Raw genomic sequence first — 24,994 nt, 5'->3', positions numbered from 1 at the left:
TGAAGGTCCAGGACCTTAGGAACAGAACTTGATGGTCAAGACTTACTCTAGCAGAAGCCACCAGCAGATTCCAGTTCAGGTGACCAGGTCCAGGTGGTACAGGTCGGCTGGGATTTTGAGGACTCTTGCAGATCTATTCAAGCTGGTTTCTTAAAAAGGAGGTCAGGTAACTTACAGTTGGAGTTCACCTTTTTTTCTGGGTACAAGTGGAAGCAGGTCCAGTCTTTGCCGTGCAGTCCTTCTTTTGTTCTTCCACAGGGCCAGTAGTGTTCTGAAGAAGGTGTCTTGGGGTGCCACATTTATTTCTGGCTTAAGATTGTGGGTGGGGTAACTACTGGCCTCTCCATAACCAATAGGGTAAAAGATCCTGTAGGAATCCTAGCCACAATTAAAATGGCGTCTTCCTGCTCTACTGCAAAAATTGCACAGTGCCCCACAGTCACTAAATCCAAAATGTAAAGGTGTTGGCAGTGCAAAGAGCAGTCCCCTATTCCAGGACATTCACGCGTGGAAAAGATAATTTTCTTCAACATCCAACTTCACCGTTCAGTTTGGCTTTATTGTTATTAAAAGCAATTTATGAACTATTTTCTAGCTGCTCCCTAGCCTGAGATAGCAGACTAAATATATAAAATTGCTTTCCAGTGTTTGTCTATAAACTGGCTAGCCTCATTATAGTGAAAATAGCCTTTGGAGGCTAATCACTGTGAGAACTGTCAATTTAAAATATTACATGCCTCACGTTTAAATGCCATGCACCCTTCCAGGTGGGCGACAAGCCTTTACATAGGGTGACAGGGTTCACACCTTTCTAAGGTAAAGCTCATTCAAACATAGCTGGAACTAACTTTAAAATTGTTGCTCCATGGTTCAAGCAAATGTTGTAGGTACTTTCATCATAGGTTTCAATTCATACTTCGCATCTTTTATATTAAAAAAAATCGTCCTCTATGCAAGGTCATTAACTACTTGTTGAGGAAAGAGTACTAAGCTAGGGGTATTCCACATGTTCACATATTACTGTGGGTAAAATGTGCACCCTAATTCAGACAGTATACAGTTAAGTTAGTATTGTCATTGATTAAGCAGTATGTTACATGTGAGATTCCAAATGAGTCTCACAACAGAAGCATAAGGCAGCCAGTGCTACAAATATTGAAAGTACTGTTGTGTAGATACAGAACTAAGGAGAAATACAGCACAGTGTGTTTCTTTTGATTCAAGGCCTGTTCTTTATAAAGTATGAGTGAACATATTCATGCCTGCAGTAAGATATACCTTCTCTGGAAAATCTTGAAGAATCTGTAAAACAAGAAGAAAGGATGACTTTCAAACTAATTAAGAATTTAGAACCCTGGTATTTTGCCTATGTGAAATGCAAATAGATACATTCAATTTGTGGTAGACAATTTCATTACTGTTGCTCCATATGTCACCTCATACTTACATCAAAATATAACACGACTGAAATGTCAGCTTTAGTTTGTAGAGGATTTCACACAGGGAAATTTGTTCTTATGAGCCCTGTGGCAAGTTGAGCTGTTTAAGCATACATGGAAAGCGCAAAGCCATCCTTAGAACTAGTTTTGGCCTAGTTTTCCTACCCAAAAAAGTTTTGAAGTCATTTTCAGAGATTCAGTGTCTTCCTTACACTGACAGCACTGATAATGTGAAACCAACATGATGGATACTTTATATCGAAAATGTAGTGTTCAATTAGAGAACCTGTATCTGTATGAAGTAGGTCAGGTTGACATGTACAGAAACAATGTTGAAGAAAGCAGTGACGCTGACGGGTTTGCTGTCTCTTGCTGTAACAGTTGTTTACTGAGACACAGCAAAGTAAGTCTCATCAACCATTTCAAACTCTGCTGCCAAAGTGCAGATAAAAAATACTTTTTCCACAACTCTTTAGCAACTCTTTAAACATTGGCGTAGTGAGTTTTAACCTTTATGTTAATATGGCTGCTATGAAGATACTCTCAATGTAGTTAAAGACCGAATTCAATGACAAATGTTTCCGATCCACATGTTTATGTGTTTGATAAAATTCAACAGGAGGAAACAGTAGCAGCTTAGGTTGCAATGGCAGTATTGTTGAAAATGAGGCAGCCATAGCAATGAATGAAGGGGAAAACTCAATGGAACAAGTAAGGAGTGACTCTGTTGGTTTAAAAATGTTTTTTTTAAACTTAGGAGCAGTTATATTTGTGGGGTTTTTTACCTCTAGCTCGTTTTTAATTTAGCGCTGCATCTGGAATTGTCTCCTCACCTCCCTCTGCCATTTGGGCCACTCTCAGCTGAGTATTGACGCTGAGAGTCGGTCCCGGGGAGGCGAGGGCAGGACAGCGGCCATCTTGGGTCAGGCTGCGCCGTGACGCGCTCCAGACAGCTTTAAAAAGGGAAGGGCCTCTCCGCGTAAGCGGACGCGTTGCGGACGCGCCGGATGCCCGCCGGAGTCACGCCAGAGTCCAGCCCGTCTGCGCTCGTCCGTGCTAGGCTGGGCTCTGGGCTCTGGCACACTCTTCTCTTGGTAAGCAAGGCCATTATTTCCATCATGGTTATTGCATACACCATTAATGAGCTATATGCACTACGTGGATGTACCATGTTACTCCGCATACTATTACAACTACCTACCGTTACAACGCGACCATTACAACGCATACCATTACAACGCATAGCGCTTTGAGGTGCTGGATAGTGGTAAGTATAATTTACTATTCTAACTCCAGTCCCCGTGGACCCTTGGGAAGGTGTTGGATAGTAAATTATACTTATTCCCTATCCTAGAGCGCCCCCCAGCGCAATGCGTTGTAATGGTATGCGTTGTAAAAGTCGCGTTGTAACGGTAGTGCGTTGTAACAAATGCGTTGTAACAGGTGTATACCGCACTACGTGGCTCCCCCAATATTAACTGTTCCATCTACCCATTTCCCCCTTCCAAGTTTCGCTGTCCTCACTGCAACTTCTCTTTAAAAACCCCTACCATGTGCAGATCCCTGTGTCATCATGGGAGACGAATTAGACAGGCAAGCCCCAGGATAGCCTCCCCCCGACCCCTGCTACGCTTTTGGAGTATAAATTGTAGATCCCTGCCACAACATAGATACAATATATATGACTTCCTTGTTGAACACCAACCTGACGCGATATTCCTGACCGAGACTTGGCTCAGGGACTACTCAGGTCCGGATATTGCAGATGCCATTCCCTCCAATTATGCTATTCTTCACCAGGATAGAAATTCTGGCAGGGGGGGTGGAATTGCAATTATCTTCAAGAGCATATATACTTGTAAACTGGTTGACACCATCCAACAAGACTGTGAGTCTGCTCTATTTCAACTGTCCATAACTCCCCAATTTACGCTGTCTGGTCTCTTGGTATATCGTCCCCCAGGGACAGCCAGTACTTGGATAACCTCACTACCGGACCTCTTAGCCCCAGTTATGCTCAAAGCGTCAAATTTTCCTATCTTGGGAGACCTAAATATACATCTAGATGATAATGAATGCCCTCATAGGAAACAGCTTCTTGCTACCATGGAAGCACTTAACCTTCAATTACATAACTCAGGTCCTACACATTGTGCTGGACACTTACTTGATCCTATTTTTTCCAATCTGCCCCTTGATTGTTCCCGCGAAGCTCTTCAAATCACCTGGTCCGATCACTTAGCTGTCCCTTTTTCCTTAGATATGGTTGAAACTGCAATAAGATCTGCTACAGTAAAACCGAGGCCATCTCGGAATTGGGGGAAGGTTAGTATTCCTGAGCTCAATAAATTACTGATTAAAATACTCCCGTCTACTGACGCATCAGTCACTGCTCTTAATAGTGCCACTGAACTCTGGCTAACCAATGCTGTAAATCGGGTGTTGCCTTTGACATCTAAGTGTACAGTTTCACACCATCCTCCAGCCCCATGGTACTCGGAACAACTTAAGAGTCTCCGCTCACAATATAAGACCTTGGAACGTAAATGGAGAAAAGGCTATTCTCCTTCTCGTAAAATCATATACAAAGAAGCCTTAAAAAAGTACCATAACAGCTGCAAAACTGCTAAAGCGATCTACACTACTAAAACAGTGACTGATGCACAAAACTGTCCTAAGGTGTTATTTTCTGTTGTAAAGAAACTGACCGGTGCAAATTCTTCTCCCCCTCCTCCAGCTCTTGATGCCACCCAGTGTCAGTCCTTAGCGGATTACTTTATAAACAAAGTGGATCTTATTTACGATCATTTCTCTCCACCGTCTGATACCACTCTTTCCGCCCCTAATACGATCCAGGAATTGGTGAATACCACCACTGATGCAGCAATTACCACCTGGCAGCCTCTAGACGCTACTTCCTTTGTGTCCTGTCTAAACAGTGTGCGATCTGGTTCCCCACTGGATGTGCTCCCGGCCAAAATATTAAAACAATTGGATCCCCTTACCCACCCCATTTTCATTAAATTAAAAAATACTTCCTTGAGCGAGGCCCAGGTCCCCCAATCCTGGAAACATGCCATGGTGGTACCTCTATTAAAAAAATTGGGTGCTGATGCTTCCAACCCTGCCAACTTCCGCCCGATATCCTTGCTGCCAATCTTCTCGAAGATATTGGAGAGACACATAAATTCCCAGCTTTCTAAACTGGTCGAAAACACCGCTTTCCTCCATCCTTCTCAGTCGGGCTTTAGGCCTAGGCATTCAACTGAGACAGCACTCCTGGGGGTAACGGAGAGTCTGAGGCACGGTGTCGACCAAGGTAACACCATGGCGCTCATCCTGTTGGATTTGAGCGCAGCGTTCGACACCTTGTCACATTCCATCCTCATTAACTCTCTGAAGTCTCTAGGTGTAGGTGGCCAGGCCTTGGCCTGGCTGGTGTCTTTCCTCAATGACCGAAGTTTTCAAGTGTTCTCTCCTAAAGCAGCTTCCACCATTTGTCCATCTACCCGAGGCGTTCCTCAAGGCTCTATCCTTAGCCCCCTTTTATTTAATATTTACGTTAAACCCTTGGCATCCATTGTTGAACAGGCCGGTCTGACCCTGTTTTCCTACGCAGATGACACCCAGATAGTCTTCTCCCTATCAGGCAGAGACGAGAACAACATCTCCGCTCTCAAGTCAGGCCTCACTCTTGTGGCTGACTGGATGCGGAGAAACTGTCTCAAACTGAACGGGGAGAAGACCGAGGTGGTCATCTTGGGTCGGAATAAACATCTTTGGGGTCCTCACCATTGGCCCACCGAACTGGGCACTGCGCCTACTCCCTCCATCGCAGTCCGTAACCTGGGCGTCATTATTGACGACAGGTTAACTATGAAACAACAGGCCACTAAGGTCGCGGCCATCTGTTTTTCAACGCTGCGGTGGCTCCATAAGATCTTGTGGATGCTCCCACTATCCTCCCGCAGAACAGTGGTCCAGGCACTTGTAACATCTCGCCTGGACTATGGCAACATCCTTTACCTGGGCGCAGATAAAGCCACCTTACATGTATTGCAGGTAGTGCAAAATGCGGCGGCTCGCCTGCTAAAAAACATCCCCAGACGCATTTCAGCTAAGGCCGCCTTGCGTGACCTACATTGGTTGAGTATCCCTGAACGTATCAAATTTAAGGCATTATGCTATATGTTCAAGGTCAAACAGGGTAGTGCCCCAGCCTACCTTCAAAGGCTGATAACTCCATACAGACCCCTGCGTCCACTTAGGTCATCGGACATGGGTAATTTCACTATGCCAAGGTGGAAGCTGACAAAAATGGGAGGTCGTTCCTTTTCTACTCTGGGCCCCAAATATTGGAACTCCCTCCCACTGGACCTAAAATTAGAGACAAACTTGTTCCGCTTCCGCAAGGCCTTAAAGACATTGCTTTTTACTCAACGCGCCTAATAGTCTGCTGTGGCTCTGCCAGGTGAAGCTGCCTCCTTCTTCTACAGTCTATCCCTAGCGCCGGGAAACCCATTGTGGGTAGCTGCGCGCGGTATAAGCTCAAATAAATAAATAAAAATAAATAAATAAGTTACAGATTTTCCAGCAATTAACAACATTGATTTACCATGAAATTCTTCATGACACATGTGATTGTTTACGCACCACATACAAGCCCCTACGGCCTGGCATGTGCTCCATAAACTGGAACACAAGCAACCTAAGACGTTTTTGCCCTATTGGGATTCATTATTCGGGTATAGCATGAATTTAGTGGCACAGTGTGCATGGGACACCTGGCTCACTGTGCTACTGACCTCAATCTGTACCTCAGTGATGAGACCTAAGTATGTCAACACCAGTCTGGGGTTGCTTGTGGTCCCTTCTTGAGCAGGCCTCACATGTCAGTACAGAATGGACTGTTTTCATGAGGAGCAGGTTCTGGTACAGATTTGCAGAAGGCGTGTACAGTGGCATTGTGAGTGAAAGCAATGGACTGGAATGCGACCTGAGAAATTGCCACTGGCTGAGATTAATTCAGGCATCCCATCCTAAATCTTGCTGTTGCTGTTGAAGCCCTTAGTGCAATGGATATTCCCAAATGTGGGTACTGAGGTCATTGTGCTACAGGACTAAAGCTATATCTCATTGATGAGACCTAGGTAGCATGAAGCCGGTCTGGGGTTGCTTGTGGTCCCTTCCTGAGCAGACCTCACATGTCGGTATAGAATGGACTATTTCCATGAGGAGCAGGGACTGGTACTGATTTGCATAAGGCACCTACAGTGGCATGGTGAATGAAAACAATGTACTGGACTGCGGCCTGAGGGATCGTCAGTGGCTGAGATTAATTCAAGCACTCCATCCATCACCTTGTTGTTGTAGTTGAAACCGTATGTACAATGGATATGCCCAAAGGTGGGTACTGGAGTCATTGTGCAACAGGACTCAAGCTATATCTCCTTGATAAGACCTAGGTGGGTTGAAAAGGGTCTGGAGTTGCTTGTGGTCTCTTCTGGAGGGGGCATGCCTGGCAGTTCAGAACAGACTGGTTCTATGTTGTGCAGGGTCGGTACTGATTTGCATAAGGTAGGCCTTTGTCTACAGTAGCATGGTGGGTGAAAAACAATGCACTGGAACAGGCCTCAGTGATTACCTGTGGCAGAGTTTAATACAAGCATTTTATCCATCAATTTTTTGCTGTTGTTGCTTACCATGGTCAAGCACCACCTGCTGTCAACTTAGTCCCAGAAATATTGACAGCTTCATGGAAAGTGAGACACTGATGCCCAAGGAGCCACCTGTCTTTACACCTCTGTACTCTTGTTAACACTCAGGCTGCTTCAGGGGCCCCTTCGAGGGGTCGTTATTATCTGCTGATGAGGGGTGCTAACATTTTTTTTTAATTATATATAAATAAATTATTAAATATAATGATTGAAATTAGCTATTTCTCATATAATTATGAACACGTAATATTGTTTTGTTATTAAACCATTGATACTTCACTTACATTTTAACATATTTGATACTCATTTAGTCTACACACAGAATAAACATTTAACTCAAATAGGAAAAGAGAATAGATGAAAGCTCATTATGTGCAAAAGCATCAGTTTTTGTTAGTCAGATTTGCATTTTAACACAAAGGAATTAGACATCTAAAAGCCCAGCAAAAGTGGACTTGTAAACAATATGTGCAGACATTTGTCTACATAAAAAGCATACAGAGAAGATATTTCATTTAGAAGTACAGACTAAAATATAAAAAGCTGTATGAGGCATAATGACAAAAAATAAAACATTTAAAATGCAAGTTAAATAATGAGTACACCTATTGTAAAGATATAAAGCAGGTGGTTTGGTCAGACCAATTTCTCATTTCTTTCTCGTTCAACCTGGTAAAACCCGACTTGCCTGAGAGCGCCAGATACTTTCTAAAGAGAAACTGGAAGAAGCTGACAGCTGAATGCGTAAGCCCAATTTTGTTAGCCAGCCATCCGTCTCTATCTCTAGACCCTAATGTAGATGGTACAGAACGGGAATATTGTTGCAAAAATATCGACTTACCTAAATATCGCTGCAAAAATATCTACAGGAAGAAATATCGATGACAAAAATATAGTCTGACCAGAATATCGACAGACAGGTAAGTAATATCGATTACATTAATATAGTTGTAATAAATATAGTTTACAAAAACATAGTTTACAAAAATATCGTTTTGTAAATAATTATAAGTAATTTAGTGTTTTTAATGAGTATTTGTAGTCAAAGTAGTATATTTTGTAGTATTTTATTAGTTAATAATGTATTTTATGTTGAATTGAGTATTAATAGTTCCGTAGCGGGTTGTGGGTTTATAGGGGAGTAGGGTGGGAAGTAATTTAAATATAATAAAATAATAGATTAATTAATGTTTTAAATGAATATAAATAGTGTAATAAATATTAGTTAATTAATTTCAATTAGTTAATTGATTAATAATTATGTAATTAATTATGTTAATTTTTTAATTAATTTTAGGTGTGTGTATTGGAATATTTTAGTGAAAATGTAGTAAATTAATTACATTTTAATTGATTAATTATTTAATTAATGATTAAATAAATAAAAATAAATATTTGTTATTTTATAAATGACTTAATACATTTAGTAATTTTTACCCCTACGTTATCCAATGCTTTCCCTACTGTTGCACCCTCTAGAGTGGGAATAGTAATTTTTACTCCTACGCTATCCAAAGCTTTACCTACTGTTGCACCCCCTGGAGTGGGAATAGTAATTTTTACCCCTACGCTATCCAACGCTTTCCCTACTGTTGCACCCTCTGGAGTGGGAATAATAATTTTTACCCCTACGCTATCCAACGCTTTCCCTACTGTTGCACCTTCTGGAGTGGGAATAGTCATTTTTACTCCTACGCTATCCAACGCTTTCCCTACTGTTGCACCCCCTGGAGTGGGAATAGTAATATTGACCTCTACGCTATCCAACCCTTTCCCTACTGTTGCACCCTCTGGAGTGGGAATAGTAATTTTTACCCCTACGCTATCCAACGCTTTCCCTACTGTTGCACCCCCTGGAGTGGGAATAGTAATTTTTACCCCTACGCTATCCAACGCTTTCCCTACTGTTGCACGCTCTGGAGTGGGAATAGTAATTTTTACCCCTACGCTATCCAACGCTTTCCCTACTGTTGCACCCTCTGGAGTGGGAATAGTAATTTTTACCCCTACGCTATCCAACGCTTTCCCTACTGTTGCACCCTCTGGAGTGGGAATAGTAATTTTTACCCCTACGCTATCCAACGCTTTCCCTACTGTTGCACCCTCTGGAGTGGGAATGGTAATTTTTACCCCTACGCTATCCAACGCTTTCCCTACTGTTGCACCCTCTGGAGTGGGAATAGTAATTCTTACACCTACGCTATCAAATGCTTTAACTAATAATATATTGTATATTTTAATTATATGTATGTATTATTGCTGTTATATAAAGTAATGTGTAAAATATATGTATATGTACACATTTATTAAGTTTATAATGAAAAATTGTAGTTAATTTGTTTTAAATAGTTAAAAAATAAAAGTAATGTAATGTATTTTGTTAATAGTACTTATATTTATTTATTATTTTATGTAATTTTAATTAATTTAAAAAGTCGATATTTTTTACATCTATATTAATTACAACGATATTTTTGAGTAGATATTTATGTACTTACCTGTTTAAGTATAGGGTGTCGATATTTTTGTAAACGATATTTTTACAACTATATTTATGTCAGCTATATTTTTGTAATCGATATTTTAACACCCTACCAATGTAGATACTCTGGCCCTACATAATTGGATTGCAGCTGCAGTGTAATCTACAGCACCAACCAGAATGACAAAATCCATGAGGAAATCTCCCTCAGCCCCATGGTTTTCCGAGTCACTTAGGGCTACGAAAAGCAAGTGCAAGAGCTGGGAACGACAGTAGAGGGTGGATTATGATGCTTCTGGCAAAATGGCTTACAAGAAATCCTTGAAGGTTATGGATAAACTCATGAAGGAGGCAAGGAGAGATCACATTGCCAAGTGTATTGATAACTCCAATAGACCTGGCAAGGTTTTTTTCAAGGTCAACTCCTTCCTCAAACCTCGCAAGCTGGTCATCAAAGCCCAGCATCCTCTCTGACACTGTGTGAGAGAATTTCAATTTTTTTATGATGGAAAGCAGCAAGGTCTACAATTCCTTTTCTGCTACAACTGCTACGGTTAAATCCAAAGCAGTAGCTATGAAACATCCATGCCTCTCTGAATATACCCTTTCCCTCAGAAGGAAGAATTGACTATGATCCAGGGCTGCAAGTCTGGCTTGCTAGAAGACCCATGCCCTCCCAAACTGTGGAAAGAGTTGGCAAATTGCCCTAGCGATGTGCTGTCAAAAATTTGGAGCACTTCCCTTTCCTCTGTCACCTTCCCTGATCTATGGAAACACGCTACTCTACTTCCCCTTGAAAAGAAAATCAATGTGGATTCAGGGGATCTGAACAATTACAGACCTATTTCTCTGTTGCCAGCCCCAGCAAAAATGCTGGAAAAGATAGTGCAGCGGCAATAGGCCGATTTCATCGAAAGCCACAATATCCTGCATGATACCCAATCCGATTTCTGAGGTAAGTTCAGCACAGAGACCGCGCTATTAGAGGTAGCAGATTCAATTAGAGTGGCATTGGATTCACGGACGGTGCGACCCCTGACCCTGATCTCGGGTCAGGTCGCTTCCTACACCACACAGCTCCTCCAGTGCACCCCTGACTCTGCCCCACCGCTGCTGCTGCCAGGAGCTCGCGATCCGGTGATGTCTTAGCTTCCTTTACTTGCACCTGTATTGCCTGCATTTCTGTTTTCTGTATTTCTGTGTATTTTTATTCAGTTGTATTCATTTCTTTCCCTTTTGCGTCCCTTGCCCTCTGTGCCCTCCCAGCTTCCCACCGCTGCTACACTGTGGTCCCGCCCCTTCTTCTGTGTCCCGTCCCCATTGGCCGACCTGCTCCCGCCTCCCAGCTGCTCCTCCCTCTCACTTCGCCTCTCATGGAGGGCGTCGCGCGGACGCGCCAAAGGCAAGCCCATCTGCGTCCGTCCGCGCATGGACCGCAGCCAGCGCCAGAACCCCTGGACTCCGCGCCCGCCACAACGCCAGAGTGCACTTCGACTCAAGCACCCTCCACGCACTCGACACTGGACGAGATCACCCCTACTACCAGGCCACCCCGAAGCACACCCAAGGGCCCTTCACCTGCCGGAACTGCAGCTTCACCAGAATCCAGCCCGCCAAACCACCAACCAGAGAACCCAACCACCTCAGATGCATCCTCCTCAACACCCGCTCCGCTCGCAAGCACGTCATCGAACTTTGGGACCTCCTAGACTCTACCGCCCCCGACGTCGCCTTCCTGATGGAGACCTGGCTGAGCGCCACCTCAGCACCAGACATCACCATAGCCATCCCACAAGGCTACAAGATCTCCCGCAGAGACCGCGCCAACGGAGTTGGAAGGGGAATCGCCATCATCCACAAAGACCCTTAGAGTCTCGACCAACACCGACGACACCCTCACTACTGCCGAACACATGCACTTCCAGATCCACACCGACCCCAACACGACCCTCAGAGGAACACTCATCCACAGACCACCCAGACCACGACCACAGTTCAACGACACCATCGCCGACCTCATCAGCACGCACACCCTCCCCTCCACGGACTACATCCTCCTTGGGAACCTTAACTTCAACCTCAAGAGCAACAACGACGCCAACTCCACCACCCTGATCGACAATCTGCCAACCTCGGACTCAAACAGCTCGTGATGACCCCCACACATGCCACCGGACAGACGCTGGACCCCATCTTCTCCGCAAGCCCCTACATCTCCTTCAACCACACCACCGAACCCCATTGGACGGACCACAGATGCGTCCACTTCACCTTCAAGAAACCCACCACACACCACCGCACCCAACAGTTGCCACGCCGCTGTTGGGGCAAGGTCTCCAAGGACCAACTGACAAACCACCCTCACCCTGAAACCATCCGCAGACCCCATTGACGCCGACACCGCTGCGACCAACCTCAAACAGTGGAGCAACGACTGCGCCAACGCCCTCGCCCCTCTCAAGATCTCCACAACCAACCACACCAACAAGAAAGCCGCCTGGTTCACCGAAGACCTCCGGACATCCAAGCGCACCTGCCAGAAGCTGGAGAAGAAATGGCTCCACGACCGAACGCCAGACAGTCTCACAGCCCACAAGAACGCCACCTGCAGACACCACCAACTCATCATGACCACCAAGAGGACCGCCTTCAAGGACCACCTAGACAACAACGCACCCAACACCAAAGAGCTCTTCAGCATCATGGAAGAACTCTCCAACCCCAGCTCCAACACCAATGACATTCCTCCACCACAGGTCCTGTGCGACTCCCTGGCCACCTTCTTTCACCGCATGATCACCGACATCCTCGACAGCTTCAACTCCAACACCCCCGCACCCACCACCAAGACTATCACCCCCGCGACCCGCACCCGCACCAGCCGCCTGACCGCCTGGTCCTCCGTCAGCGCCGGAGACACCATCAAAACCATTAACTCCATCCACTTCGGACCCCTGCCTTCACCAGGTGTTCAACAAAGCCAGCACAACCATCACGACCCACCTCCGGAAAGCATTCAACATTCCCTTCGAGACAGCAACCTTCCTGGAAAGCTGGAAGCATGCCGAGATCAACACCTTACTGAAGAAACCCAAGGCAGACCCCAAGGACCTCAAGAACTTCCGGCCAATCTCTTTGCTCCCTTTCCCGGCAAAAGTGACAGAGGAGATCGTCAACAAACAGCTAACCCGCTACCTTGAAGACAAAAACATACTGGACCCCTCCCAACCCGGTTTTCGCAGCAACTACAGCACCAAGACCGCCCTCATAACCGCCACCAACGACATCAGGATCCTGATGGACAAAGGAGAAACAGCCGCCCTCATCCTCCTAGACCTATCAGCAGCCTTCGACACAGTCTGCCATCCTCACCGAAGCACCCCTCAATGCCAAAGCCAACCTCCACAGAGGAATGAAGGCCATCACTGACTGGGTGAAGGACAGCAGACTGAAGCTGAATTCAGACAAGACGGAGGTCCTCATCCTCGGACCCTCCCCATCAGCCTGGGACGACTCCTGGTGGCCCACATCGCTAGGCACTGCCCCGGAACCCACCGACCACGCACGCAACCTGGGGGGTCATCCTCAACTCCGCCCTCTCCATGACCAAGCAAGTCATCGCCGTCTCCGCCTCCTGCTTCAACACCCTCCGAATGCTCTGCAGAATCTTCAAATGGATCCCCCCCAACACGAGAAAAACCGTCACCTATGTCCTCGTCACCAGCAGACTCGACTACGGGAACGGCCTCTACTTAGGAACAACAACCAAGCTCCTGTGACGACTACAATGAACCCAGAACACCTCGGCACGACTGATCCTCGATGTCCCCCGATGCAACCACATCACACCCCATCTGAGAGGCCTACACTGGCTCCCCGTCAGCAAGAGGATCACCTTCAAACTCCTCATCCACGCACACAAAGGGCTACAAAACACCGGACCCACATACCTCAACGACCGACTCAGCTTCTACACCCCCACCCGCAGCCTCCGCTCGGCCAGCCTCGCCCTTGAATGCTGATAAAACTCAAGTGGTGTTCCTTGGTGGAACGCATCATACGCCCGCAGACCTGTGGTGGCCTGAGGAAATAGGATCGCCACCTGTACCAGCGGGCTATGCTAAAAATCTGGGAGTAAAATGGCAGGCTTATTTAACCTTCTCTGCCCAAATTCAGCAGGTCTCAGCTGCCTGCGTCAGTAGCTTGAGAAACCTGTGCAAATATATACACCTGTTGCCTCAGAGCTGTTGCCGGATCATAGTCCATGCCACAGTCACTGCCCGCCTGGACTACGCGAACGTCCTTTATATCGGCTTACCGGCCTACCTTGTTAAGAACCTCCAAATGGTCCTAAATGCGGCAGCGAGATTAATGAAATGTGTTCCTTTTCGGCAACGCATGTCTCTGCATATTAGAGAACTACTCTGGCTTCCATTAGCCAAGAGAATCAAATTTAAGTCCTTGACCCTTGCCTTTCGGGCATTTCATGGATCGTGCCCTTTGTATCTGAAACAGAGGCTGGGTGTCTACATGCAGCCGCGTGCTTTGAGATCCAGCTCTCAGAAACTACTCTGCACTCCAAGAGTGAAGAAAACCCGGCTGGGCAGCAGAACCTTTATGTTTGGAGGGTCCAAACTCCCTCCCTAATTACTTGCGTCAGATCTCTTCTGAAACACAATTTAGGAAGGCAGTTAAAACCTGGCTCTTTAACCTGTGATATGCCTTGATTGTTGCCTGTCTCCGGTGCGTCACTTATCGCACTAGCGCCCGGACACCTCCTTGGAGGAAGCTGTTCGAACTCAATAAATGACTATTATTATTATTATTATTATTATTATTATTATTATTATTATTATTATTATTATTGTCATAAAGTCAGGATTTCTTTTCAGTCCCAAATGGTCCTTCGGATACGCTAGCAACAAAAATAGTAGTCTTCAGCTTCTCATTGGGATGACCTCATACTTTACACAGACATTATGGTAAGGCACATACATTCACTACAACACATTTTCACAGAGATGCTACAACTGACAAAATCAATGCTGAGTTCTAGATTTTGGAACACACACCACATGTGTCAGATACATCTGAGAAAACTAATTTATACTGGCATCACTCTGTTACTGAGAGAGAGTGTACTGACAATCTGCACCGCCGACCTTGCTTAAACCAGTATCTGTGCAACACTCCAAAGTATCCACCTATGGCTTGCTAGTACCCTAGCAGGTGACAGGATACCATGACCTAGAAAGGATTAAGCAGAAATATTAATCAGTTTGGGACTAATATTCAATTGTCAATTTGTTATTTTTATACAAATGGTGTTAAGCAAACATCATCAGCTGAAAAACATAAATTCTCATATTAAATGGTAACTAATATATGCAAGATATTGCTAATATATTTGTCTACTTTCAAAATAAATAGCAAACAAAAACCCCTTTAGAAATAATGAAGAAAAAACAATCTCAAATGATAGATATGAGAATTTGTAGCAAACAAAATAATAGAAGGCAAGTCCAAATGGAATGTAAACAAATGATTGTTTCTTTTTTTTTTTTTATTGTCCTCATATTCGCCCTTGGAAACCATGTAGAGACAAAGAAGTATAGAAGATGACTGAGGCACTGGCCCAGATAAACTGGGGGGGATTTGGATGGTACTTGACAGCATATCCCACAGTGCCACGCATCCCAACCTTGTCCTCATCCAATGGAACCAACAGGGTTAGTGAACTGCTATGTACAACCCATTTTATAGCCGGAGGCGCATATATTGGGTATGTAAAGCAAAAAGGGATCAAAAGAACAAATGATCCATCCAAGCAGCACAATCATAGGACTTGGGGAAAAAAAAAACCCCACGATGTTCTGGCCTATAGTTACCAGTTCAAAAGTAACCAAAATCTCCTCTTGTGTTGGTTGCCTTCTCTGGCCAGATCTAATTTGGACATCTGTAACATTGCTGCTCGCCAGTCTGTATAGAGAGGAGGAGTCTTGTCCTTCCAGCGTTTACAAATTTCTCTTCTAGCTAATAAACAGCTATAAAAGACCAGTTTTTTACTTATACCTTCAATCTCGGGTATAATACCAAAGAAAACTAACGTGGGGCAAGGACTAACTTGTAAATCAATTGCTAGTGAAAGGGAGGCACAGATTTCGTTCCAAAAAGATGTTATATAGGGACACTCAATGAACATGTGTACATCTGATGCTGCTAATAAACAACATCTAGGGCACGCGACCTGAGCATTATTGGTCAACTTTGATAAACGTAGTGGAGAATAGTACGCTCTATGCAGTGTCATCAAGTGGTTCGGACGAAGCCAGGAAGGTTTTACAGTCTCCCTCAGAATCTTGAAAGATTTGAGCCACAGTCCCTCTAGATCAGTATTAGGTATATATGTTTCCCAAAGGGAGTGGGGAAGCAGAAATTCGCCATCAATCTCATCTAGTATAAGGTTATACCAAAATGTTATCTCTTTTTTAAATGGAGGTTTGTCCATCATGTAGGAAACTAGATTATGATCAGCCCCTAATTTATGCCTACCCCTTCCTAGACTGTAAGCTTGAGACCAGCTCTGGATTTGAAGATATTTAAAACGTGAAAAGCGAGTTCCTATTTTTGAGCTCAAGGTCTCCCATGGGAGTAATACTCCATCAACAAACAAGTACCCCCAAGCTGAGATCCCAGCCTCTCTAACTGGGAGGGCTAAACTGTCCAAAAGCCAAGATGGAGCACCTGGCGAGTCCCATAGCGGGGCCCGACTCTGGTAATAATCCATATTAAGTGAACGTCTTAGATTTGTCCATGTTCTAGCTAAGTCCCTCAGCACCTTTAACTTAACCTTTTTAAAGTATTTTGGGTCTCCAAATTTTAACAAAAAATGTGTTGGTCCAATTTTTTCCCCTTTGAGAAGTGCTACGAATAAATTGCCGCTCCCTACATTGTTAGGGGTCTTTAAAAGCATCCTAATATGGGAAAATTGGAAAGCCCAGCTGTATATCTGGACCTCTGGTGCTGCAAGGCCTCCTTTTTCTCGACGCCGTCTGATCTTCTTCCAGGATAACCTGGGCGTACGGCTATTCCAAATGAATCTATTTAATTCCGTTTGAAGTTTGGCAATCAGAGATGGATCAAAGAAAAGAGGGGTAGTGTTGAACAAAAACATAATCTTGGGTAAAATGGTCATTTTGACCAAATTAGATCTACCTATCAGGGAAATAGGAAGAGCTGACCATGATCTCAACAATCTTCGAGCTTCCTTAGCCACTCGGGCAAAATTTAACGGGGCAATCTTATTAATATCCGTGTAGATATTTAGGCCTAGATACCTAAGAGTAGCACTTGGCTGTACTCCTACAACCGGAGCAGGTTGATTCCAAATCATAATATCGGTTTTGGATGCATTCACTTCATAACCGGATATTGCCCCAAACTCTTCTGCAATAGATATGACCGTAGGGAAAGCAGAACTTAACTCAGACGAAAAAATAAGAACATCGTCCGCGTATAGTGAGACTTTCCGCTCCCAACCTTCAAAAATAAACGGTTTTATATTAGTATTGTCTCGAATTAGTTGAGCAAAAGGCTCGATATATAAATCAAATAAAAGTGGTGAGAGGGGACACCCTTGACGGGTTCCTCGTGAAATATTAAATGGCTCCGTGAGCTCCCCGTTAACCAGTAATGAAGCAGAAGGATTTTTATATAATAGTTTTATTGCTTGTCTAAAATTGTCTCCCAGATTGAACTTTTTTAACACTTCTTCTAAATACACCCAATTTACCCTATCAAAGGCTTTGGTGGCATCCAGGGTGAAAACTGCTAGAGGAAGTGATGCTGAAGTGGCCATATCTATTGCACCAATGAGGTCATACGTCAGTTCAGGCAGTTGTCTCCCTTTCACAAAACCTTTCTGATCCATATGCAAGATGTTATTTGATACACCACTCAATCTATTCGCAAGTACGGCTGCAAAGATTTTATAGTCCGTACTAAGAATTGAGATCGGTCTATATGACCCACAATTGGATGCAGGTTTGCCAGGCTTTAAAATCAGGGTTATGGAGGCCCTGTCCCAAGAAGCAGGAGGTAGGGCACCTTCTAATAAGATGTTGTTGAACAGATTTGTTAGGTAGGGAAGAATAGTTGGACATATTACTTTATATAATTCCGAGGGTAACCCATCTGGTCCTGCTGCTTTGCCTTTTTTACTTTTCGAGATGGCAAGGCTAATTTCCTCCGATGTAATAGGGCCATCTAAAATTCCCAAATGTTCAGGGGTTAAAGCCGGTAAAGCGATCCTAGATAGCCAGTCCCTTGCTTGAGTGGGTTGTACCAAACTATCTTCTTGATATATCTCACTGAAGAAACTCCTAAAAGCGCCACTAATTCCCTCATCTGTAGAATGTAATATGCCATCTTTACTAATGGCACTAATATTATTTCGGGCCCTATCAGTCTTTGACTTCCAGGCAAGGAGCTTACCAGCACCTTCCCCATATTCGAAGTGGGCCAGTCTACTAGCCTCCTATCTCTCTAAGACCCGTGCACTCAAGACTGAGGAAAGATCTCCTTTTAGAACTGTTAATTTCTCTTGCATCCCAGCAGGTGCGGACCCTATTGATGTTAAATACCTGGTAATCTCTTCTTGAAGTTTTGCTATCTCCAATTCCAGCAAGGTTACTGCTTCCCTATAAATCTTATTTTTATATGCTGATATATTAGTTATATAGCCCCTTACGGTTGCTTTGAATGCGTCCCATGTTATTCCAGGTGGCGCAGACCCCTGGTTAAACTCCCAAAAGAGATTAACTTCCTGATTTAATGCCTCAGAGATGTCAGAGGAGAAAAGTATTGATCTATCGAACGACCAGTATTTTAATGAGGGCCTGGATAGAACCTCAAGCTCAAGCAAGATGGCAGTGTGGTCTGAGAGATGGAAAGGTAAATGACAAACTGATTTTACGTATTTAACTAAATTTTGACTAATCAGAATGAAGTCTATCCGAGACTGGTGATGAAATTTATAATTTTTAAAAGTGACCCCCTTCTGAGACCCATGTGGAGTCCTCCATATGTCAATATAGTTCAAAGTTTTCATATTATTTAGTAAAAACGTCCTAGTCTTGGATAAAGTTATAGCCCTGTTAGTAGGTGACTTATCTAATAATGGATCTAGAACAATATTAAAGTCTCCTGCTAGGATAACCGGCTCTGAAAATGCATATAGTTCTGCGAAGAGAAATACCAATACTGATGGATCGTCTTGGTTTGGACCATAGTAACCTACTATAGTGAATGGTGAGCCCGAAATAATAACAGAAGCTATTGCCCATCGACCATACGGATCTACCTGTTTGGTAACTAGCCTAGCCTTGATAGACTTTTTAAAAAGAATGGCCACCCCCCTGATGTGAGAGGTTTGAGATGTTATAACTCCAAAATCTATCCATCTATTCTTGCTTAACAGGTTTTGCATTTCCGTTTCTGCAAGATGTGTCTCCTGGAGCACTAATACCTGTGCAGCCGAATCTCATAGATATTGCATAATATTATTTCTTCTCAGTGAGGTGCGAAGACCATTAGTGTTCCAGGACAAAATACGTAAATTATGCATTACGACAAGAAAGAAATATCATATAACTCAAAAACCAATACTGCCAAACTCCAAAGAGAAAACTATAAATCAATCGACCCCTTTCGTTTTTTTCTAGAGAGTGCTGTAAAGGACGTTTAAGAGGACTTTTTTTTTGCTTTCCCCCCCCCCCCCCTAACCCCCCACCCAGCCCATGCCCCCCACCCACGGGAAACCCCCACACAATCTATCTGGAAGCCCAGAAAGATAGCACTCCGCTGTGGACCCCTGCAGATATCAACCATCTACTAATTATGTGAAGAAATAAACAAGAAGAAACATAAGGGCAGGAAAGAGAGAAGACCTAAATGGGGCTAAAAAGATACTGTAACAACCTGAACTTAAGCCCACAAGTGAGTATATATCACCTAGATTGACAGGATTAAACAAGAAGAATATATATATATATATTCTTTGTTATTTTATATATGTATATCTATGTTGTTTTCAGCCAGTCAGTACTGATAGTCTGTGGTGGGGGAAACATGGCGGCGGCCGGCTGAGCCGCAGCAGTACTCCGCCCACGGACTCCTGCAGTTTCTAGGTTCGGACCGGATCGAGTGAAGAAACCTCTGCAGGCTGGATTTCCTATGTCGTCTCACTACACCACGGAGAGCCGCGTTTGAATTACGAGCTTGCAGAAGTAGTTTGACAGGCAAGACCTCGGCATCAGCATTTCTCCGTCATACCGCCATACCGCTATACCTTCACCTCCGCCTCTCGTGTGTTTGGGGGAGGAGGCAAACTCGGAGCCCGCAGCGGCAGCAGCAGTGTATGCGGCGTCCTCTAGGGAGGCAGCAACCTCTCATGCTACGAGCACACCCAGAGAGCGAGAGCAGAAATCACAGCGTTCAGTGTCAGTAAGTCTGCCAGCATTCGAGCCCTCGCATCTCTTAGCGAGTGGCTGGATTTGGTCATTGGCCGCCCTGGAGCTCCGGAGAGGACGCCGAATACGAGGTATTTTTTTGGGGCAGCATGGTGCGGTGGGGGCTGCAAAGGCACAGATAAAAGCACAGCCAGAGCTGCACGAGGAGGAGGAGGAGGGAGAGTTTGCGGAGAAACGTTCTCTAGCTTGGCAGCGACGTCAGCGCAGACATCAGAGAAAGAAGCAAGCCAGTGATACTAGCATTGATAGCACTGAAAGGGTCAGTGGGGAAGACTCTGCTACTTTGAATTCTGTAGGCATATCACTGTGTACTGAGGAGGTTTTCCAGGAGCGCAGTGGTAAAGGGAAAGAGAAAGGGAGGTTGAGAAGGAAACGCACAGTTGATAGCAAGAAAGAAACTAATAAGGCGTTTTTTCATAAAGCTGAAACTAAAAATATAAATAAGTTTCCCTCTTCTGGTGTGATAAATCATAACGTCCTGAGTGGGGTGGCTTTTGCTGGTGTTCGGAATGAGGGCTTGAATGCGGAAGGCATAGTCACCCACTCCACTTCAGAGTCTAATATCACTGCTGCTGTTATTGCGGAGGGTACGGAGAAAATAAAGTTGTCGACCTATCTAACTGGTCAGGTAAAGGCAAAATGCTCCTATACTCCCAAGTCTACAAAAAATAAATCAAAGAATTCCACTACCACTTCAAAAAAAATTACCCCTTCATTGCGCTCTTACTTTAAAGTGGTCCCTCAAGTGGTGCTCTTGGCAAGCAATTTTTGCTCCCCTCGTTTAAACCAGGAGGTAGGGGCTACTTCTCCGGAGCTACTGATGGCTGCTAAACATGTGGAGGAGCATACTATAAAGGAAATGGTAGGAACGAATGTTCTTGTTTCTGAGCATATTTCTAGGGAGATGGCTGGTGCTGGAACGAATGCCCCTTCTCCAGATCCCTTTCTGGAAGCCGTTGTGGTCTTGAATGAAACCAGTACTTCTGCCACTGCCACTGCCAAATCCATAAACGATAGTACCACCGTGAAGAATGGTAATATTGATAATATACACAAGAAAGATTTGGACTACCATTTGGATCCATCACGCTCCTATAAGTCTGGAGAATTAGGTCAATCGAATCCTACAGACCACCTAAATGTTATCAATTTAGAGAAAACAGCGCCTTCGTTGGTACTGTTCGCTCCGCTGGCATCCCCACTCCCGCTAGCGCCACCGAATGTAGCGTCCAGCCTTAGCTTACAGTCAGTTCTCGAGGAATCAGGCACAATATCTTCTATTGATAGTAGGGGAGATCCTAGTTTACCTAATGATACCACACGGGCTCTGAATTGAGATTTGGTTTCTACACTACAGGCCTCTTTCCAGTCAATGTTTGCGACCCTGGCCACAGATATTAAAAAGGGGTTTGAGACTTCTGCATCAAATCAAGCCGATATTCGATCCTATTGTCAGTCATTAGATAGCAAACTTGGTGCTCTCACAACTAGGACAGAGACTCTTGAAGATTCCGTTACAGAAGTTAATATTAATCTAAGTGCAACAAAAGCAGAACTAAGGAACCTTAGACAAGAGAATCAGAGTTTGACCGAAAGGCTGGAGACGTTGGAAAATCATGCCTGCAGGAATAATCTTCGAGTTTTGAATATACCGGAGGAGAAAGAGGGTTCAGACATCAAGCAATTCATTGTTTCTCTCTTGAAAGAAGCACTACGGCTCGATTTGTCAGAACAAGAAATAGCTGCTGATATTCAACGCATTCACAGAGAGCCATTTCGGAGAAACTCTCAGAGAACTAAGCCTAGGAAAATCCTGGTTAATTTTCTCACATACTCCCTAAAAGAAACGATTCTAAATATCGCATTGAAGCAGAAAGTGGTAAACGCCAAGGGGTTCAATTTTCAGATCAGATCTGATCTTTCGAGAGTTACGCTTGATAGACAGTGGGAGCTTGGCAAAAGGTTGGATGCTTTCAGGAGTCAAGGAGCCGTCGCTCAACTAGTCTTCCCTGCGGCTTTAAGAGTTATGTACAAGAACACTATGCATAACATAAGATCAGTACAGGCTGCAGATGATTTTTTGCTGAGTATGGGCAGTAGTACTCTCTTTTTCTCTCTATCTGTTTTCTCTTTAGGCTACCTCGCCGTATCCTTGGTTCTTTTTTTGTCAAATTCGACAAATTCACAAACCTACAATTAGCTCTAATAATTTCTTTTTTAGCCTAGGTTCTTTAGCCCAGGTTAATAACTTGTCAGATGGTTGACAGTCTGTAGTCAGTCGCACAAAGAATCATGAGTTCTTAAGTATTGAATATTAGGTGGCGGGCAAGTGTTTAAATAAAAAAGAGAAAAAAAAGGGAAGGAAGAAAAGGAAAAAAAAGAAAAAAAAGAAAAGAGGGAGAAAATTAAGAAAAAAAAGAGAAAAGGAAGGAAAAAAAAAATAAGGGGGAAGAAAACAACAATGATTGTTTCTTTATAGTCACTTACCATCAGGCAAATATGTTTTCAATGAATTCCCAGATGAGATCAGTAGGGTTTCCACTAGCAATCGTCATCAGGGATAAAAGGAATGTTTCTCTGCGGGCTGTTTTCTGAAGCATACAACATAACACAACAATCTTACAGTCCTTGAAGGAGAATATAGGAGTTCCCCTCTGCTTTGTCATGAATCTGCATTGGGCCTCTAGGAGCCCAAAAGCTCAATCTACAGGACATTTTGCTCACATATGAGCCTCAATGAAGCAGAGTTTCCTGTTATTGTTAGATATCTCTGAGGGGTTAAAAGCCAAGCATGATTTTGATCATCTGGGTCCCCAGAAAAATATAATCACAAAAGCAAATAAGCCGAGTTCTCTGAAAAATATCATCACTATAGTAAACACAAATGGAATGATGTTTGGAAGGGTCTCGATTACATGGTATGTAACTGTTCTGCAGTACCAGCGAGACATGGTTGGAACCTGGAATTCTTTCCCACACCATTGAGTTGTGAATTGCTATACAATCCACACACACATTGATGGAGTACAAATGTTCTCAATTTTGGTACATTTGCTCTTGGTAATGAGGTGGCACCAATGTAATAAAGGTTCCATCTTCATCACCAATAACATGTGCGGTGTCTCCCAGTCTATAGAATTCATCCTTGATATTATTCAATGTTTAGCCTTGGAATTGTTTAAGGACCTGGCTGAGTACAGGTGAAAAAGTTTGCTGAGCCATCCCCTTGAATTCACTACCTGTGTTCTGGAATGAACCAGTAGTGTGTATTTGTAACACAGCTATTTGCTTCATAATAGGTGTGATGTCAGCCTGTATTCAGATGTTTGGCAAAAGTTCAAATTACAATTATTGTGCCAAAGTCTCAATAGTTTTATTGTTCAGCCTGTGCTCCTAATTATCTGTATTTTTCCTACATAGTTTCTAGATACAGGTTTATTTGTACACAGGTTCATTAAGTTGGTGTACCCTTCTCAATCTTTCCAGCCTTGGCTAATGGAAATATCTGCAAAATATGAGCACAATGTGTCACTGTTATAGGTTCACACACATTAGATGGACATATTTCAAACAAATTGCACTCAGGTACATGTTTAAATATAGACACCTTTAACATGGCTAGAAATATTAAGTTTGGTTTATACTCTATTTTTATATTAAATATATAAACTTATATTTTAAATAAAACAGTTTCTCAAAACTCAGCCAAAATGGAAAAAAGTATGTGATTTGAATAATACATATTTAAAAGTAAACTAAAACATACATAATTTTTAAAAAATGCTAAAAATTATGTATATTAGGGGTGATTCCTGTGGAGGCTCTGCAGTTTCACACTGTTAGAGGGGTTCTTCAAATGACAAGACACACCCGAAAATTTCTTCATAGCATCCGAAGGTCCTTTGGGTAAGGGTGTTTGAGATAAAGAGTGACCGCCTGTAGTGACTCATATGCTAAAGCACCCGAGTTTAAGGGCTTTGTCCTGTAGAAATTCCAATGTTTGGGACTGATATGGCCTAGAAGAACCTTGGTACAGAAAGCTACTACTTCAAATGACAAGCCACACTCTCCCTCAAACAAATACAAGAGTCACCATTTTCATGAGCTTCTTGAGATTTTCATTTTGTCTACCATTTTCTCTATCTATCTCTCTTTAGTTCATATTTCCATTAGCACATTTCCATTCCATTTTTTCTCCTTGTCTCTATATCTCTTCCTTTTCCATCCCTTTCTCTCTGATTTATTATTTTTATTTGGGTTTCTCTCCTAGTCTCTACCTTTCTGCCTTTCTGTTCCTCTCTCTCACTCCTTTTTTTTGTTTGATAATTTTTATTAAGTTTTCAGATAAGAAAAAAGAAATACATTATCAAGCATATGAACACATTGTGTATAAAATATAAAAATTAATGTATAAGGAGAAAACATGAGCAAATAATTTAAAAGAAAAAAGAAAAAGAGGGGAAAAAAGAGGAAAAGAAAGCAAAAGAGAAAGAGAGAGAGAAAAGAGTTGTAAAATATATAAAGAATATAGAAAATGGAAAGAATAAAAATAAGATAAAAACCTAGGGGCCGATTCCGATTCCGGTCGGAAGGGCTCTGAACCATGTTCAGAGCCCCTCCGACCGAATCAGAACATGTCGGCCAGATTCCTTTTCGACCGAGCCATTCCGATGGGCTCGGTCGGAATGGAATCTGACTCGGATTTCTGTCTGCCATCCGGAAATCCTTCAGTACTCTACCGGGTCCTGTGTTTACAATCGAGGGAGTACGATGGCAGTTTTTCACTGCCTTTTCGTGCCGGTGTGTCCGGCACGAAAAGGCAGTCGG

At 43.5% G+C, this 24,994-nt stretch overlaps 1 long non-coding RNA gene across 1 annotated transcript in view; it reads right to left on the bottom strand.

Annotated features, from left to right (window-relative positions):
- Positions 1–793: 793 nt before the first annotated feature.
- Positions 794–24,994, bottom strand: part of LOC147747392 (uncharacterized) — a 50,498-nt gene continuing 26,297 nt past the window's right edge. The window contains exons 5-6 of the long non-coding RNA XR_015299468.1: positions 14,801–14,885; positions 794–1,302 (exon numbers count right to left, since the gene is read on the bottom strand). This is a non-coding gene — a long non-coding RNA (uncharacterized LOC147747392). The remainder of the gene's footprint in view (positions 1,303–14,800; positions 14,886–24,994) is intronic.

This window comes from Lissotriton vulgaris, chromosome 1_1, assembly GCF_964263255.1.
Source record: "Lissotriton vulgaris chromosome 1_1, aLisVul1.2, whole genome shotgun sequence".
NCBI lineage: Eukaryota > Metazoa > Chordata > Amphibia > Caudata > Salamandridae > Lissotriton > Lissotriton vulgaris.
Note: the sequence above shows the minus strand (reverse complement) of the source record. Positions and strands in the feature narration are given on the sequence as shown.